This window comes from Sus scrofa, chromosome 2 (assembly GCF_054392235.1).
Source record: "Sus scrofa isolate SSC_HxYL_T2T_F1_AM1 chromosome 2, Sscrofa_HxYL_maternal_Yorkshire_Landrace_v2.0, whole genome shotgun sequence".
Taxonomy (NCBI): Eukaryota; Metazoa; Chordata; class Mammalia; order Artiodactyla; family Suidae; genus Sus; species Sus scrofa.
In genome coordinates this window covers 2281492-2298158 of record NC_139384.1, presented here as the reverse complement: position 1 = coordinate 2298158, position 16667 = coordinate 2281492, and the positions used below count along the sequence as shown (strand labels likewise).

Genomic DNA, 16667 nt, shown 5'->3' with positions numbered 1-16667 from the left:
TTTAGGAGGAAGAGCCTTTGTGAAGTGATTAGGTCATGAGAGTGGAGCCCATGTGAGTGAGATGAGTGTCTTTTTAATAAAGACCTCAGAGTGATCTCCCTCTCAGCCACATGAGGATACAAGGAGGAGGCGGCAGTCTGCAACCAGGAAGAGAGCCCTCACGTGACCCCGACCATGCTGATACCCTGGTCTTCGTCTTCCAGCCTCCAGACTATGATCAATAAATTTGTTTTATAAGCCACCTTGCCTGTGGCATGTTGTCACAGCAGTCTGAGTTGGCTGAGACGCCTTCCCTCTCCAGTCCTAAGTTCAGAGGCTTGGGTGGATGTTAGTTTTTGTTACTTTCAAAATATACCTGAACATGCCCACCTGTGCCAGCCTCCCTTTCTAGCATCTTGAAGTAAGCCTGGACCACACCAGCTCTTCCTAAAAGACACCTGCATCCATTCTTAAACCTCGATAGCCAGAATATACATTTTTTAAAATAAGACCATAGCATTCCCTTCTCAGAACCACCCTCCACCTCCACGGTGGGTTCTGTCGCTATCAAAATAAAATAAAACTCCACATGTGGCCCAGAAAGCCATGCGCAGGGGATCCTGCCAGTCCCCACAGCCTCTCCTGATACCCCTTCTCCATCACTCTGCCCGCCACAGCTGTTCCCACGCTGACTCTGACCCTTAGGGAACACGGCGAGTCCATGCCTGGGTGTCTGGTATTCCTCTGCCTGGAAGAGGCTCAGCCTCGAGGGGCCAGCGCTCACTCCTTCACGTCCCATAGGTTCCTGCTCAGATGTCCTCTTCCCGGAGCCCCCAACATCCTGGGCCCCTTCCCTGCCCCCTACGTGGACTGCCTGTTCTCCTGGTGTGGGCCAGAGCAGGCGCTGTGTCCCTGGGGGCTGCTGTCCTGCACTTGTCTCCCCATCTTCGATCGCGAGCAACACTGGGGAAGGAGTCTTGCTTTCCTGTCCATGGTCTACTCCCCCCAGCCCCCACCCCCGTGCCTGGAACACTACGTAGCACTTAACTGATGTTCCATCAATATTCAGTGAGGGAGTGGAAGCATGAAGGGGCCTCCTGGGAGCATCCTGGCTCCACGGGACAGAACGGAGCAGTGGTGGAAGCCATGCCCATCTCTGCCGTCTCCCGCACAGACCTGGCTCAGCCTCTGCCCCCTTCCTCCCTCCAGTCTTTCCATCCCAGCAACCTTGGCCCCACACTTGGGGAGGCCATGCCGACGGGGGTGAGCATGCGCCTGTGGCCCACCGTGTGGGCACTGGGGTGCCGTTTTCACATACGACTCACCTGTGCCAAGATGAGTGTCATTTCAGCGTTGGCTCTGCCCGATTGCCGGGATTACGACAACGTGGACCCGCCCCCCCGAGCCTGGGGCTCACGGGTGGGGGGTCAGTAAGCATAACTCATATCATCAGCAATATTCCCAATTAGCAACTAACAAGCGGGGGCCAAGAAAGCTTGATCGACCTCCGGGGGTCAGAGAACCTGGAGGAGAGAGAAGAACACGAGTCAAAGAGACCGGAGCTCGGAGCCTGCTCTGCCGGGTGCCTTCGTTTACCTTCTATAAGCTTCCGGTCCCCGCCTGGAAATACGGACAATTAGGCCTACCTTGCAGAGATCTACAGCAAGTGGAGATTATGACTGTAAATCATTTGCGGAGTTCCCGTCGTGGCGCAGTGGTTAACGAATCCGGCTAGGAACCATGAGGTTGCGGGTTCGATCCCTGGCCTCGCTCCGTGGGTTAAGGAGCCGGCGTGACCGTGAGCTGTGGTGTGGGTCGCAGACGCAGCTCAGATCCCACTTTACTGTGGCCCTGGCGTAGGCCGGTGGCTACAGCTCTGATGAGACCCCCTAGCCTGGGAACCTCCATATGCCGCAGGTGCGGCCCTAGACAAGGCAAAAAAAGACAAAAAAAAAAAATCATTTGCTGGAAATTACAACTGTAAATCACTTACTACGGTGTCTGACAGCACGGAGATGCTCAACCAAGGGCGGGTGGCGACCACGAGGACAGCGACGGTGACGGTAGCGGTGGGATGGGGACGGTGTGGGGTTCCTGGTGAGACACTGGTGATGACCATGGTGGTGGGAATGGCGGTGACGGTGGCGGTGGTGACAGGAGGTGGTGTCCGTAGTGTGGTAGGGGTGAGGGTGGTGATAACGACGCTGGCAACGCCAGTGGTGGCCATGGCGACAGTGGTGGTGACAGTGGTGACAACGATGATGGCAGGGGAGGAAGCGGTGAGGCTGGCAGAGCCTAGAGTCACAGCTTGTTCCCACGCCTAAGCCCCAGCTCTTCCCAGAACACCGCGCCGGAATCTTTCTCTTCCCCCTTCAGGCGTCTTCTCCATCAGTGGTTTTCAAAACTTTCAGTCTCAGGATCCTTTCCAGTAAAACAAAATTATTGGGGACCGCAAAGCACCTTTGATTCAGGAGTTTCCGCTGTGGTTCAGTGGTACTGAACCTGACTAGTATCCACGAGGACATGGGTTCCATCCCTGGCCTCGCGCAGTGGGTTAAGGATCTGGCGTTGCTGTGGGTTTGGCGAAGCCTGGCAGCTGCAGCTCTGGTTGGACCCCTAGCCTGAGAACTTCCATATACACAGGTATGGCCCTACAAGGACAAATAAAAACATGCATTTTTTATTATGTAAATTAATCAATATTTTCTACAAGTTTTTTTAAAGACTTGTTTACTTATTCCTTTAAAAAGAACAGCTGTGAGCTGTGGTGTAGATGACAGGCGGGGCTCGGATCCCGCATTGCTGTGGCTGTGGCCGTGGCCAGCAGCCGTAGCTCTGATTCAACCCCTAGCCTAGGAGCCTCCATATGCCATGGGTGTGGCCCTAAAAAAAAAAAGAACCGTAACAATCCCATTATGCTGTTACTGCCAAAACACATGGTTTATGGACACCAACTATCTCCTCTGAAAGGAAAATATTTAGTAAAGAGAGTGGCATTCTTTTACTTATTTTGAGAATCTTTTTAACATCCGGTTTAATAGAAGCTGGCTGGATTCTCACATCTGCTTCTGATCTCAGTCTATTGCGATGTCACACAGACGTAGCCTCCAGAAAACTCCACTGCTAAGCTGCAAAAGAAAAAAGGTTAAAAGGGCAGACAGCATCCTGGTATTTGCAGTCACAATAGTTTTCACGTCTTGGCCCGGGGGTGGTCTCGGGACCCCGGCAGGGAGGGCTCCAGGCTCACACTTTGAGAAGCTCTGCTCTAGGTCCTCCAAGTCAGGTGACGAGAACCTTGGCTTCCAGGGTCCCGGTGTTCCTGCAGGGGTGACAGAAGCACCCCAGGGCCCACGCACACTCCAGTGCAGACTCGCCACGCGACCTGGGTGACCTTGCCACCTCGGGATCCGGTCACTGTGGTGAAAGGGCCCCAGGCTTCACCTTCTGCCTGCTCAGCACATCTTGCCCTTGAGAGAGGGATTGGCAGGTGGTGGCTGGTGAGTGGGAGCAGGGTCTGAGGCGACACCAGACCCAGCCCTGCGTCTCTGCAGAGCATCCCTCGCCGACCCGTTTCCAGATCCTGAAAGGAAAGGGCAGCGTGCCCGCTCCACACGCAGGTCCCCAAAGGCAGACCCTGCAGTGGAAGCTTTTCTTGGATTTCTTGTTGTCTGCGTGGCACCAGGCAGGGAGCACGTGCCAGTCTGTGGTCCTCCTAAAGACAGCTGGGAGCTGGCCAGCCCGAGAGGCGCCCCCAGCCAAGCCTCGGGGTGTTCCACCACCTGTAACCGAGGCTGGGGGACAGGTGTCTGGCCTGGGGCTCAGACACTGGAAGGGGAAGAGCCCGGGTCAGCTCTAGGCGGTGCCTTTCCAGACCCTGAGGCTGTGTCCTCAAGACTGAAAAAAAAAGCTTTTAGACCAGAGAAGCCAGTCAGCAAACTTGGGCTGGGCTCAGCAGAGCAGACCTGCCGGGATGCAATGGGAAAGCAGACTCAGGATGCCCAGGGTGCCCAATGCAGCGGGTGAATGTGCCCCCCAAAGGTACACTCACGTCCAAATCCGGTACCTGCGCCTGTGACCTTCTCTGGACGTAGAGCCTTTGCAGACAGGACTTCCACGTGGAGCATCCTGGCGGGCCCTAAGTCCAACGACTGCATCCTTATGAGAAAAAGGAAAGGAAAATTCAGGACAGGGACACCTAGAACTGAAGGACCGCAACGCGGAGCCAAAGGACGTCGGGGGAGGGGGAGGGCTTGAAAAAATTGCGCCACCTAGAAGTAGAGGCTTGTGTTTTATTTGGCAAACTTGCTGAGGACGTAAGCCTGGGAGGAAGCCTCTCTGGTCGCCGTGAGGGGCGGAAGAGGCCAAGGAGGAGCCAGGATATGTGGGGATTTTTGCAACAGAAAACAGGTAGTCAGAACATCAAAAGATGACTGTTCATTCAAGAAAAACCACACACCTCCAGTCAGTGAATTTAGTGCTTTTCTCTGCCTGGGAAGATGCAGAGTCCGGCCTGGCTGCCATCGTCCCTTTGCTGTGCGTCTCTGCTCTCGGGGGCCCGTGTCCTGCTCTTCTCTGTCCTGAGTCCCTGAGCAGCAGGGCGGCTGCTGTGGCTTATGGCTGCAACATCCTTTGCTTGCTGATAAGGCAGGTGACACATTCTTTGTCACAGGCATTCATGGTCAGATAGGGAGCAAGCTGTCCGGCAGTCTCTAGCTCATGGGGCCTCAGGGCATCCCCCAGGAGGCCCCCCATGTCACAGCATTGCCTATGGGCCCCTGCTCCCTCTGTGATGCCAAGTGCTGCAGAGGATGCTGGGAGTGCTGGCCCTGCACCGGCGCAGGTTCCATCTCCAGAACCGGGGGAGGGCTGGGCACTGGCACATCGGCAGCGTGTCCAACGGCATCCAGCCCACACGATGCCCACGGCCCCTCGGTGCCACTTCAGGGATTCCTGTGGAGTCCCCGAGGTCTGGCCCTGTGAAAAGCTCTGTCCTGTCCCTCCAATACGGGGACCAAGAGAGGTGGGAAATTCCACGTTTTTATTACCAGCAGGGTTTAGCTTAGCTCTGGAGGACAGGGCTGTGTGTGTGTGTGTGTGTGTGTGTGTGTGTGTGTGTGTGTGAGTGTGACAGAGAGAGGCAGAGAGGCAAAGAGAGACGGAGGCACCCGGGCAGCAGGCCTGCTCACGAAGCCCCAGCACGAAGCCACATGACTCCAAATTCCACAGGGAGATCCTACCGCTGAATTTCACAGGTTTCCCAGAGAAAAACAGAAAACAGCCACTGCTCAGCCCCCACACCTGTCCTGGTGACTCAGCCCATGGAGACAGCGCCACACAGGGTCTCCCCAGGGACAGGAGGAGAGACAATCCCTCCGTGTAGGGGCCGAGGCTGCAGGGACTGGGCAAAGGATGAAGATGCTTCCCCGCACCCCAGTCCCCGAGGGCGGGGAGGGCAGGGTGGGTGAGCCGGCCTCGGCACCCCCGTTACAGCTCCAGGCTTTTGTCCCATCTAGGCCACTGCCCCGCTGCCTGGCCTGGAGCTGGTCACTCACCCTCGATGGAGTGGGAATGGGGACCCCACCTCTGGACAGAGGGCGCTTGGAAGGTGGGGACGTGGTGCCTGGCATTTGGTGACTGGTGGACAAGTGGCGCCTTGGTTTCACGATTAGCCGTTGTGTTCTAGAGAGGGCGCTGGGGCTTCACGTCCTGCAGGTAGTGGAGTTAGCACAGCCCCCCTCCCCCAGGTAAGGAATCTGAGACTGGGCCGAGATCTTCCCGAACTGCCCTGAGTGTCCAGGCACACCCTTCGAACAGACCTGCCCTCGGGCTGGCAGGGGGACCGGCCCAGGCTCACCTGCCTGGCTGAACTCGGGCCGCCCGGTGGCTGCTCAGAGTAACAGCCCAGGAGCTGGGGATCCAGCTGCAGCCCTTACTGCTTTGGGCCTCAGTTTGCCCTCCCAAGAAATGGGAGAAATAGTCCCTGCAGCCCCTGCTGGCTTAGCAGATGCAAAAGCAGCCAGCACTGACCTGGCTCAGGCCAACCTCCCCCTGGACCAGCCCAGCCAGCCTGGCCCTGCAGTGGTCTGAGCCCTGCAGGTGCCTTTTTCCAATGAGTCCAGGCCACCCCACCCTTCCCAACGAGGTGGCTGAAGGGGCAGGACCCTGCAAGGGTTCCTCTCTCAGCCTGTGGGTCTTTTTCATTAACAAGTGGCAGAGGCTCGGAGCACAGCTCTGGAGCAGACGTCTGGGAGCGAGAGCCTGGCCGCTTCCTTCCCGCTCTCTGCCTCTGTTTGTCCATCTGTAAGATGGAGCCGATCAGGACCCGCCCTCTAGGACTGGTGGGAGGCTTAGAGTTGTCTTGGCCTGGAATCAGGGGCAGGGTAGGGCTCCAGCCACAGGACCGGTGGGCTCCTGCGGTCCCCACGGATGTGCCCCCCAGAACTAAGGGCGACCCCAGGGGTGAAGCCCATGCTAGAGCCGGGCTTCTCAGCCTCAGCATCTGTGACATCTGAGGCTGGTTCTTTCCCCCGTGTGCCGCCGTCCTGCGTGTGGCTGTGGGCTCGGTGGCCTCCTTGGCCTCCACCCACTAGACGAACTAGCGCCCCAGGTGCAACCTCCAAGGATGTCTGCGGACGTCACCCGATGTCCCCTGGAGAGGGGTGGCCAAATCGCACCCAGCTGAGAACCACTGTTCTCCAGATTCGAATGGAAACAGTCTTTTTTTTTTTTTGTCTTTTTAGGGCGGCACCTGCAGCATATGGAGGTTACCAGGCTAGGAAGCTACAGCTGCCAGCCTACACCACAGCCACAGCAACATGGGATCCGAGCCACATCTGTGACTTATACCACAGCTCACAGCAATGCCTGACTGATCCTTAACCCACTGAGCGAGGCCAGGGATCAAATCTGCAACCTCAAGGAGATGGCATTGGGTCTTTAACCCTCTGAGCCACAATGGGAGCTCCTGGAAGCAGTCTCTACATTATATATGGCCTGAGAAAGCATACAGGTTTCTGTATTTGCAAAGGCACTTTAAGAATCTTACCTCTCACAGACAGGCCGTAGGCATTATAAACTCAGAACAGACTGAGAACCAGGGCTGCCCTTTAGAGACGGTGCCAGCCGCTTCTTTCCCTGGGTTCCCTCCAGCAGCTCCAAGGGGAGACGCTCCCGCAGGCCCCACTGACAGGTTGGAAATCCGAGGCGCAGGGGGTTGCAGCGGCTTTTGCCCAAGTTCGGCAGCGGCTCTGCAGGGAAGGCCCCCCAGTGCATGCCCAGAGCCGTCCTGATCAGCCTCCGTCTCTGCCTTTCTCTGAGCCTTTTCTGCCCCATCCCTACACTTGGCCTGGCCACGTGTCCCTCTGACCTTGGCAGTGTCATTTCATACACTCAAGCTGGCTTCAAACAGCCAGTATCATCGGAGACTGGAAACTTCCCCTGCTTTGGCCCCTGAGACCTCTGCCCCAGGGGACAGTGGCTTTGTTTTCCTCCTCAATTCCCTGTGCATTGGCCCCAGCAACCAGCCACTGGCCAGGCTCCCGGCAGCTGCACCCAGTTCCGAAACTTCAAAGAGCATCCAGGCCGAGCTCCCTGGACCCGCAGCCCGCAGCCCCCCTCCCTGGAGAGGAGGAGGAGGCCGCCGGCCCAGGCCTCACGGAACAGGGTCCCACCATGGCCCTGAGCTTCTTGTCTGAGCAGTTCTGCATCCAAAGACCTCGCAAGGTGACTATGGGCTGGTCCCGGGGGTGAGCTCAGAGCCACTGAGGTGACGCTCTGACACATGCATGGAAGTGGCTGGTGCTTGGATGCCCTGGGAAAACCACCACCTAACCCATGGCTGGGGGCTGGGGGGTGGATGATGCTGAGGCCCGGCAGTTTGGTCCACGGCCACCCATCCGGCTGATTGGGCCAGAGCTGAGGGAGGTACTCCTGCGGCCGCTTCCCTGAGACTCTACTCCACGTTCAGGGGCTGGAACGGGCCCCGCCTGGTGGTCCTGCTGCATCTCCCCGACCATCAGGCGGAGGGGTGGGGGGGCTGCCCTAGGGGCACTCTCCAGCCAACATAAAGGGAAAACAGTGTGGAAGTGGCAGAGGGAGGGAGGCTGGGGCTCTGCTGAGGATCAAGCCTGTGCTTTGGAAAGAGACTGAGAGCTTCTGTTTGGAAGACGCCTCGCGCCCTGGCCCCGGCCCTCAAACGGCCGACCTGGTCTGGGATGCCAGAAGTGGGGGGCCCAGCCCCAGCTGGTCTGGCCCCCAGGGGACAGGGGCTAGAGGAAGCCCCCTGGCAGGCTCCGCAGCCCCAGGTCCCCAGGTCCCAGGTCCAGTCCAGAGCTCAGGTACTCTCGGCCCCCAGGTGAGGGGCTGGGGAAGGCCAGTTACCTACCTCCTCCGCTCCCGCCTGGGGCGGCTGACCAGGACGGGGGCATCTCACCTGCACAAGAAGCCTAGGGGTCTAAAAAGGTCTCTCTGGCAGGATGAGGGGGAAACACAGGAAGACGTGGGGTGTGTAGGAAGGTGGGCTCCGGGCCAAAAAAATCCTAGGAGGTGCAGTTAGAAACACTGGTGTGAGGCAGGGGTCCCCGACAGCCCCTAGGTGGGACAAGGACAGAGGGCTTGGACTTCCAGGGTTCCTGCGGTATTCGGGTGGCTTCGGCCTGGGGGAGAAATGGTGACAGTTTCCGGGGCTCAGAAAGGGAGGGGGCAGCCCACGCTCTGGCTAGGGTGGGCCGGAGGCCTGCACCCTTCCGCAACCCTAAATGCCAGAACCCGTGGAGCGGACCCCACTCCCCCTCCCCGCCCACCCCGGTCCGCCTCCTGCCGGTTTCCGAGGAGCTTCCCGACCCCAGGGCCGCCGCGGGCCGCGGGAGCCGCAGAGGGCGCCCGCGAGGGGGGCGCGAGGAAGGGCCGAGCCGCCGGGGCCTGGGGTCCCCGGCGCGCCCGCTCCGCGCGCGCCGATCCCGCCCGGGTTTTGCGGCCGCCGCGCCCTGGGTCCCTCCGCCCCGCCGCCGCCGCTGCTCCCGCCTCCCGCTCCCTCCCTCCGCTCCCGCGGTTGGATCGTCTGCTGGCATTTCCTGCAGCCGGGCCGCGCCGCCAGGCGAGCCCCCGCGCCCCGGCCCGGCCCAGCGCGCCCAGCTTCTCACGGTAGGAGCGCGGCGGGCGGGGAGGGGGCGGCCGGGGGTGGGGAGGGGACCCCGAGGGGCTGCGGCCGAGAGGGCGGCCGGGAGCGTGTGCCGTCGGCCGCCGGCGGGCTGCTGCGGGGGTCGGGGGAGCCGGGCGCCGGAGCCCCCAGACCCCGGGCACTGGGGCGCAGCCCTGCGGACGCGACCGTGGCAGGCGCTGGGGAGCCCCGCCCCGGCCCGTCGCTTGGGGCGCCTGGGGTGGCGCGGGGACGATCCCAGACGCAGGCGGGTCGGGGCGCGGGTGGGGCCCGAGTGTGGGAAGCTGCGGGCAACTGGGCCCCCCAGTTGGTGGGGCTTGAAGGAACCGGGCCGGGAGGGGGCTCGGCGGCCACCACCCGCCTGGAGTAGCCCAGATCCTGGGGGTCTTAACGGGGCGCGGTCTGCGGAAGGGGGGGTGCTGCCTCTGGATGCGGTTTGAGGTCCGCGCCTGGCATCCCAGCTGCGGGCTGGGTTCCTAGGATGTCTCTAGTCTGTGCCCGCTGAACGAGGGGCTGCGGGGACCTCCCTTGCTGTCACCCGCCTTCCAGAGCCTCCAGCTCTAGGCCGCTGTCTCCCTAAAGAGGGGGAGCCTTGGAAATTGTCCAGGGGACCCTAGCGAACATGAGGGCCCTGTGCACTTGAGGGTTCCTGGTGGGGGGCTGTCAGCAGCCCTGGGGCAGCCACTGCCCCCGCCCCCGCCCCCACTCCAAGCTGGGCGCTCTGCTGTCAGAAGAGCCTGGAATTGGGCTTCTGAGTGGCTCCTGGGGGTGTGGTCAGGCCTCACCTTGGGGAGGTGGGCTTCTCTGCCGCAGCCCCCCCACTTATCCTGGGTTGAGCCAGGCCCAGTCCCAGCAGCTGGTTGGATTTCTGCTCTTAGGCCATTTGGGGTTTTACTACTCGCTGCTCTGTCTACCCCAGAGGGAATTTACATGTGTGTCTGCTCTTCTGCCTGAGCCCCTTCAAGGTGCCTTTTACAGGGAGGCCTCTGCGATCCCCCCCTCCCCCCACCCCAGCCAGGGACAGGGCAGGCGCAGGCCGTCACCGCCGGCGACGTGGGCACAGCCTTTGGGTTGGACGTGTACTCCCTTGGATCTGTGTGTGCCGAGTGGGTCCGGGTCCCAGGCAGCAGAAACCCTGCCCTCAACAAGGGCAGGCAGAATGGTTGGTGGGGTGGGTCTTTACCCACTTCCTTGGCTGTGTGAGGCCTTGCTGCTCCTTGAACTTGACAGGCTCAGCAGGCACCCGGCACCTCGGTTGTCTGAACGGCTCCCCTCAGGCTTCAGGCTCCAGACCTGCAATCCCATTGTCTGCCTGCATGCGTGTGGGGCAGGGCGCAGAGTGCCAGGACGGCGCTGAGTGTGTCTGTCTGCTCGGTCTTGCCAGCTGTGTCTAGAGGAGGTGACAAAGCAGAGGGGCCTGTCCCAGGCTCTCCAGCCGATGGAGACCTGGCCTGGTCTCCTGAGGCCACTCTGCAGACATGGACCCGAGGGCGAGGGGTCCTAGATGCCAGAGGGAAGTGCCACCTTCCTGGTGGGGGTCGGGCGACCTGAGATGGGTGGGAATGGGCAGTTCTCACAGGTGTGCATGCGGCTCTTTCCAGATGCCCCCAGGACGGTCGTTACTGTGCTCAGAAGGTCCAGGATCAGTTTCCTGAAATCTGTCTTCCTGGAAGCTTCCTGAGCCGCGGTGGTCATCTGACATGCTGTGCTTGCGGGAGGGACGAGGAACGGTGGGACACGCCAGTGGTTTAAGGATTGTTGTGTGTCTGTGGCAGCTGTGCCTTGGGGACTTGTGCCTTCTGCTGATTCTCTGGTTAAGCACGGCGGGTACGCATGCCTGAGTGTGTGCACATACACACACAAACACACACACACAATGCACAGGTGGAAGAAAACTCGCCAAGGGGGTGGGAGCCTGCCCGTGGGAACCCGCCCACCTCCTCGTCCCATTCATTGTTCAAGGGACAGACGTGCTGCCGCAGAGCCGCTCGCGGCTCCATGGGTGAGGCCTGAACCCCGGGGCTGGGGCTGTTCAGGGGCGCACAGCGCGTGTTAGAAGGATCCCCGTCATTGGACTTGAAGGGAGGGTCCCACCATGGGGTTCACGGGGCAGGTGGACCTGCCTGGCTGCTCTCAGGCGTGGCGGGGAGGCCAGGTGGGCACCTGGCAGAGTGTGAAGCCCGGGGTTGGGTGGCGCGGGGCAGTACTCCTCCTCCCGTCAGCCACCGGCTGGGTGTGTGGCTCTCCGCTGTCACAAAGGAACAGCCTCTTGCTGTCGGATTTGCCCCACGGCCCGTGGAACCTGCAGGTGGACGGAACAGAACTTCCGGTGGGGACTGAGCTCTTCCAGTGAGTGAGTGGGTTGCGGCCTTGGTGGCCCAGTAACCATCCAGTGGAGCAAGTCCGGGGCATGGTAGGGGCAGTTGAGAGCAAAGGACTTGGACTTTGGATTGTGTGTCCGCTTAGCATCCTAGTTGTTCCAAGCCAGGGCCCACGTAGGCCCGTGGGTGTGACGTCGGTGCGTGCTGGCATCCACGTCTCGGGGAGTGGGCGCCAGCTGTGTGGTCAGGCCCTGCCCGATGGAGGCCAGAGCTTGGAATGGGGCCTGGGGTCTGGGACTCAGGCTTAGAGTCCCTGTCCAGTGGGGTGTCTGGGGAATAAGCCATCAAGGGAACAAATGCCACAGGGCCAAGACAGAGGGTCGGGGGAGGCCTGAAAGTGCTCCCGGAAGCCCCAAGCCCGCATCCCAATTCGGGAGGGAGGCGCCAGGACCATTGGGAGGGGCCTTGGGACCACCCAGCCAGGCCCCTGGGGAGGTGAGGGCCATCCAAGAATTGCCAAGTTCATCTAGGTCATCAGGCCAGTGAGACCCCATCTCTGTCCCCACGGCTCAGGATGTGAGCCTTGTTGGCCGGCTCCAAGGGATCTAGGGTCCCACAGGGCCCTTCGTGGAAAATCTCAGAGCCCAGTCCTACCTGACGCCCAGGCTGCTCTCCAGGCCAGTCTCTGCCCCAACTGCAGCCTCTGTCCTAAGGCGATGGGTTTCCTTTTCTCAGCCGTCTCCGAAACCATCCCCGTCCTGCATCTGCTCAGGCGCCAGACTGAATATGGAGAAAGTAGCTGGACTTTATGGCCGCTGTTGGCACATGGGTCAGCCTTCTCTCTCACCTCGTGTCTGCTCAGGGCTCTGTCCCCGGGGCCTGGCACACAGCAGGTGCTCATGTGAACTCTAGAACTGTCCTGGCCCAGGAAGGCCCCATCCTGCATCGCCCCCCAGTCTTGGCTTCACCAGCATCAGCAGGCAGGACCCCTGACCAGGCCCTGCGCTCCGTTCCGGGATGGACAGACCCAGCTGGCCAGCCTTCCAGGGTCCTGCCCTTGTTCCTGAATTAGAAGCCGGAAGCGCAGAGCAGCGTTTACCCGGGAGAAGCCTGTTATTTTCTGGGCAGATGCAAGTGGCCTAGGCTGCCCGGGTGCTCCCTGACCCTGGCTGGGACGAAGGGCCCGGGGGATGTCGGGGACCCACAATTGAGCGGTACCGCCCGTGAGGAAGGGAGGGGGGATGCCCGGTCCCACAGGCCACTGGCCAGGCTGACTCTTGTGACCAACCAGGGGGTCAGTTTCCCTTGTCCAAAGCCAGGGAGGGGCTGGAGACTAGGAGAAGGCAAGTCCCCAGGGATTCAGCCGGAGTCAATGGCCCCTTGGGGGTGGACCAGGCCCGGATCTGAACCAGGAGGGAAGGAGGAGGCCTCCTGGTCCTTGGCTGACGGTGGCAGGGGCGGTGCCTTTGTCCCTTCCCTTGCTGGCTTGGCCACACAGCCAGCAGGAGCTGGTTTTCAGCTGCTTCCACACGAGGAAAAGCGGTCTGCCAGGGGGAGGGCTCAGCCGAGGCATTGATGTGCCCGTCTATTGGGGTGAATACGGCGCGGGGAGGTGGCTTAAAAGATCAGGCACTTGCGCGGGAGTGAATACGGTAGAGTCCATTAAAGCGCTGGGGTCTCCCCCGGGGTCTGACCCTGGCGCTGCAGCTCCGTGGTGGCTTCACCCAGTCCGGCTTCCCCAGGAGGCCACAGGGAGGGGACTGGAGGGTGAGCCGCTGGGACAGGAAGGCCGCGCCTCCTGTCCTGGAGGAGGATCCTCGTCCCCACGCACCCCAGGCAGGACTCCCCTGGGAGGTGCCCCCGGCCCCGCACGTTTTCCGAGGAACGTTCTGGGCCAGGGAGCCCGGAGGAGGCCTCGTTATTTATTCACACATCGAGGGAACATGTCTTTATGCCTTTCCCGCTTTCAGAAGCTCGAGTTGAACGGCGACCGGATGGGGGTGGGGTGGGTTTCTTGTTCTGTCCTCAGCATCGGGGTGACACCGGGGGGGGGGGGGGGGGGGGGTGGGGGCGGGGGGCGGCTTCCCATTCCGGTCCTCCCATGGGCCCTGGGCCTGGGGGCACCTCTTCATGACCCCAGGAGCCAGGGAATGGGGGAGCCCCATGACACCCAGAGGGAACCTGGGTGCAGGACTCCGAGAATGTGGCCAGGGGCAGCCAGGGACAGAGACCCTGCCCGCTCAGGACGCCTCTGAGTCCACGTCTGCAGTGACCCTGACCGAGGACCCCCTCCGGTCAGCACTCAGAGATCCAGAAGAACAGAACAGGCCCTCCCGCATAGCCCTGCTCCTGAGGGCAGCCTGGCTCCCTGCCGTCCCCTCTGCTGGCCCGGCCTGGGCTGAGCTGCCTGGGTACAGGCCTGGGGCTGGAGGACCGGCCAACGCCGGCCAGGGCCTCGGGTTGACAGCATCAGGGATCTGGTGGGTTTGGAGGTGCAGGGATTCTTAACCCCGGCCCTGGGGCCAGCAGTTTCTGTACCCCTCAAAGGCCCGTTTCTTGTCTGCCAATCCGGGCCCACAGCAGTCCTGTGAGAAGTCGTGAGATGGTCACCCAGGAATGGCTGGGTGACCGTTGACCGCGTGCTGGTGATGCTGGCCTAGCTCCTTGTGGGTTAGGAACCAGACCTCCTTGTCAGCCTCGGGGCCAGGCGGCGGGGGTGCTGGGGAGGGGAGGTGGAGCTGGGAGTTCGAGTTAAAGCCCAGAGAGAGACCCCCCCCCAAGACTGTGACCCCTGCCCAGCCCCCAGCTGACCTTTAGAATGTCCTGGCTCCTGGGTGCAAACTGACCCACAGAACAGGGCCTGGCGAGGGGGGCACCACCCTTATGCTTCATTCTCTGACTTCAGAGCAAGTGCAAACCCCCCCCTCTCCGCCCCCCGCCATCCGTCCCATCTGCATCCCCTCTCCCCAAAGCTGAGGCCGAGGGGCCAGGGGCTCACAGGGTCCTCCCGCCTCCCACTGGAGGCCACTGTGCTGTCCTCTCTGGGCCTCAGTTTCCAGGCTCCCAGACCCATGCCGTCCTGTGTTCCACGTGTCCCCCCCACCCTGGGCAGCTCATCGCCTGAGGCTGGGGTTCCCTGAGCGCTTGGGTCTCCAGCACCCGCCCCACCAGCTGTTTATATCCTGAAGGCACACAGGGAGGTTTTATACCGAAAAGAAAAAAGTTTCCATTAGTTTTGAAAGTGTGAAGCCACAAGACTGAAGTCTCCCACCACCCCCACCCCTCAGGCACCACTTCCTGTCACCAAAAAAGCTGCCCAAGCCAGCAGTCCCTCGCCCTGGCCTCCCTGCCCTCTGGACCAGGACAAGGAGAGGGCTTTTTCCAGGCCACCCACGTGGGCCGCCCAGCGAAAGCCTCAAGAGCCGTGAGCCTTGGGCCGAGCTGTCTGTGGGGCCAGCGCGGCTCCCTCCTCCCCCTTCTCCTGGGGCGGGAGAGGGCAGTCCGCCTTGAAGGAGCCCAGCCGGCCCCCCACGCTGGTTCTGCTTTGGGCTCCTGGACAGAGCACAGGGGGGCCTGCTGCCTGGAACCTCAGTAGCCGTCCCCAAAGTGCAAGACCCCCACAGGCCAGGACCCCCGAAGGCCAGGCCCCAAAGGCTGCTGGGAAGAGAGCCAGCGCTTGGCCCCACGATGTGAGGGTTTGGAGTGGCGAGGAGGTGACGGGCACCTTCACCCAGAAACCTGAGAATTCAGCCCCACTGTGTCCTCGGAGTGAGGCCGCTCCGGCCTGGTTCCGGTCCATTCGTGTGGCCACCATGGATCATCCTTACTGGTTGGCAGGCTGCCGGGGGGAGGGGGAGAGTGTCCCCTCCGAGGGGCAGTCTCAGCGCTCGGCCTGGCTGCTGGGAGCCCCGCCTCGGCTTTATGCAACTTTCACTCCCTGGCAGGGGATGCCCACCCTCAGCAGCAGCCGGGGCCCATCCGGGAGCTGGGCAGGCAGGCCGCGGTTTCCTCCACCTGGTCGGAGGGGAGGGTTCCTGCCCTCTCTCCACTCTCCCTGATTGTCAGGCCTGCACTCTGATGTGACTCAGTACCTCTCTGCCTTAGCATATGCTGATCCCTAGCCTGGAACACCCTTCCTGGCTTCACTTGGGACACTGACTCATTGCGCACCGTGGGGCTTAGCAGGCACACAAGGAATCTCAGACGCCTGGGGAGGGCAGCCCCAGCCCAGCACCTGATCTGTGTGGGCCCTGGTGGGTCCACTCTACCCAGTATCTGCTCTTCTTTTTTTTTTTTTTTTTGCCAGAAATGTACTATATTTAATTTGTTTAATATTTTTAAACAGAAGTGATATTGGTTTGTGACAAGCATAAGGGTCACATGACTACATAATATGCATATTATCTTTCCACCTCTGTATACACTGCAACGAACAGGCTCACGACTGAAAGGTGTCTCCATCCAGAGAGCTCCCTGGTGGCTCAGCAGGTGGAGGATCCGGCATTGTCACTGCTATGGCTCTGGTTGCTGCTATGGCACGGGTTCAAACCCTGGGCTGGGAACTTCCACACGCCTCCGTCAACATACTGTTGATCCTGGAGTTCCCGCCGTGCGTGGCCCAGCAGGTTAAAAACCCAGCTGGTGTCCACGAGGAAGCACATTTGATCCCTGGCCTCGCCCAGTGGGTTGAGGATCCGGTGTTACTGTGGCTGTGGTGGAGGCTGGCAGCTGCAGCTCCAGTTGCGCCCCTAGCCTGGGAACTTCCATATGCTGCAGGTGCAGCCCTAAAAAAAAAAAAAATTCTGTTGGAGCCCTTTAGCCGTGTTCCACCCCTCTCTCCAGACCCTGGTGACTGCTCGGTCCCCTGTCTCTCTGTGTCGGTTTTGGTTCGGTTTGCTGGTTCACTTCGGGGGTTTGGCTTGGTTTGTTTAGATGCCACGTCTGAGTAAGATCCTCTGGCAGTTGTCTCTCCGCCTGAGTTGTCTCACTTAGCATCGTGCCCTCCAGGTCCATCCGTGTTGTTGCAAGTGGCAGGATTTCATCTTCTCCGAGGCCGAGGAGTGTTCCCGTGTGTACACAGCTTCTTCTTTGTCCACTCATCCGTTGAGACGTCCCTTCTCAGGGGCTGGGGTTGGGTCCCTGGCCAGAGCCCCGGGCCAAGTCGTCCTTCCACTTGCTGGGAAATGTCACATGTTTTGCTGGCGGGCCGG

The 16667-nt window shown here is 60.9% G+C and overlaps 1 protein-coding gene across 2 annotated transcripts in view; it reads left to right on the top strand.

The window, feature by feature from the left end:
- The window catches only part of OSBPL5 (oxysterol binding protein like 5), an 84484-nt gene that overhangs the window by 15168 nt on the left and 52649 nt on the right, over window positions 1–16667 (top strand). Inside the window, exon 1 of one of the 2 annotated variants that reach the window (XM_021082639.2) lies at window positions 9046–9120. The exons of the other annotated variant lie outside the window; for it this stretch is intronic. The gene's annotated coding sequence lies outside the window, so the exon portion shown is untranslated. Of the gene's footprint in view, window positions 1–9045; window positions 9121–16667 lie in introns of those variants that run through there. 2 annotated transcript variants of the gene reach the window in all.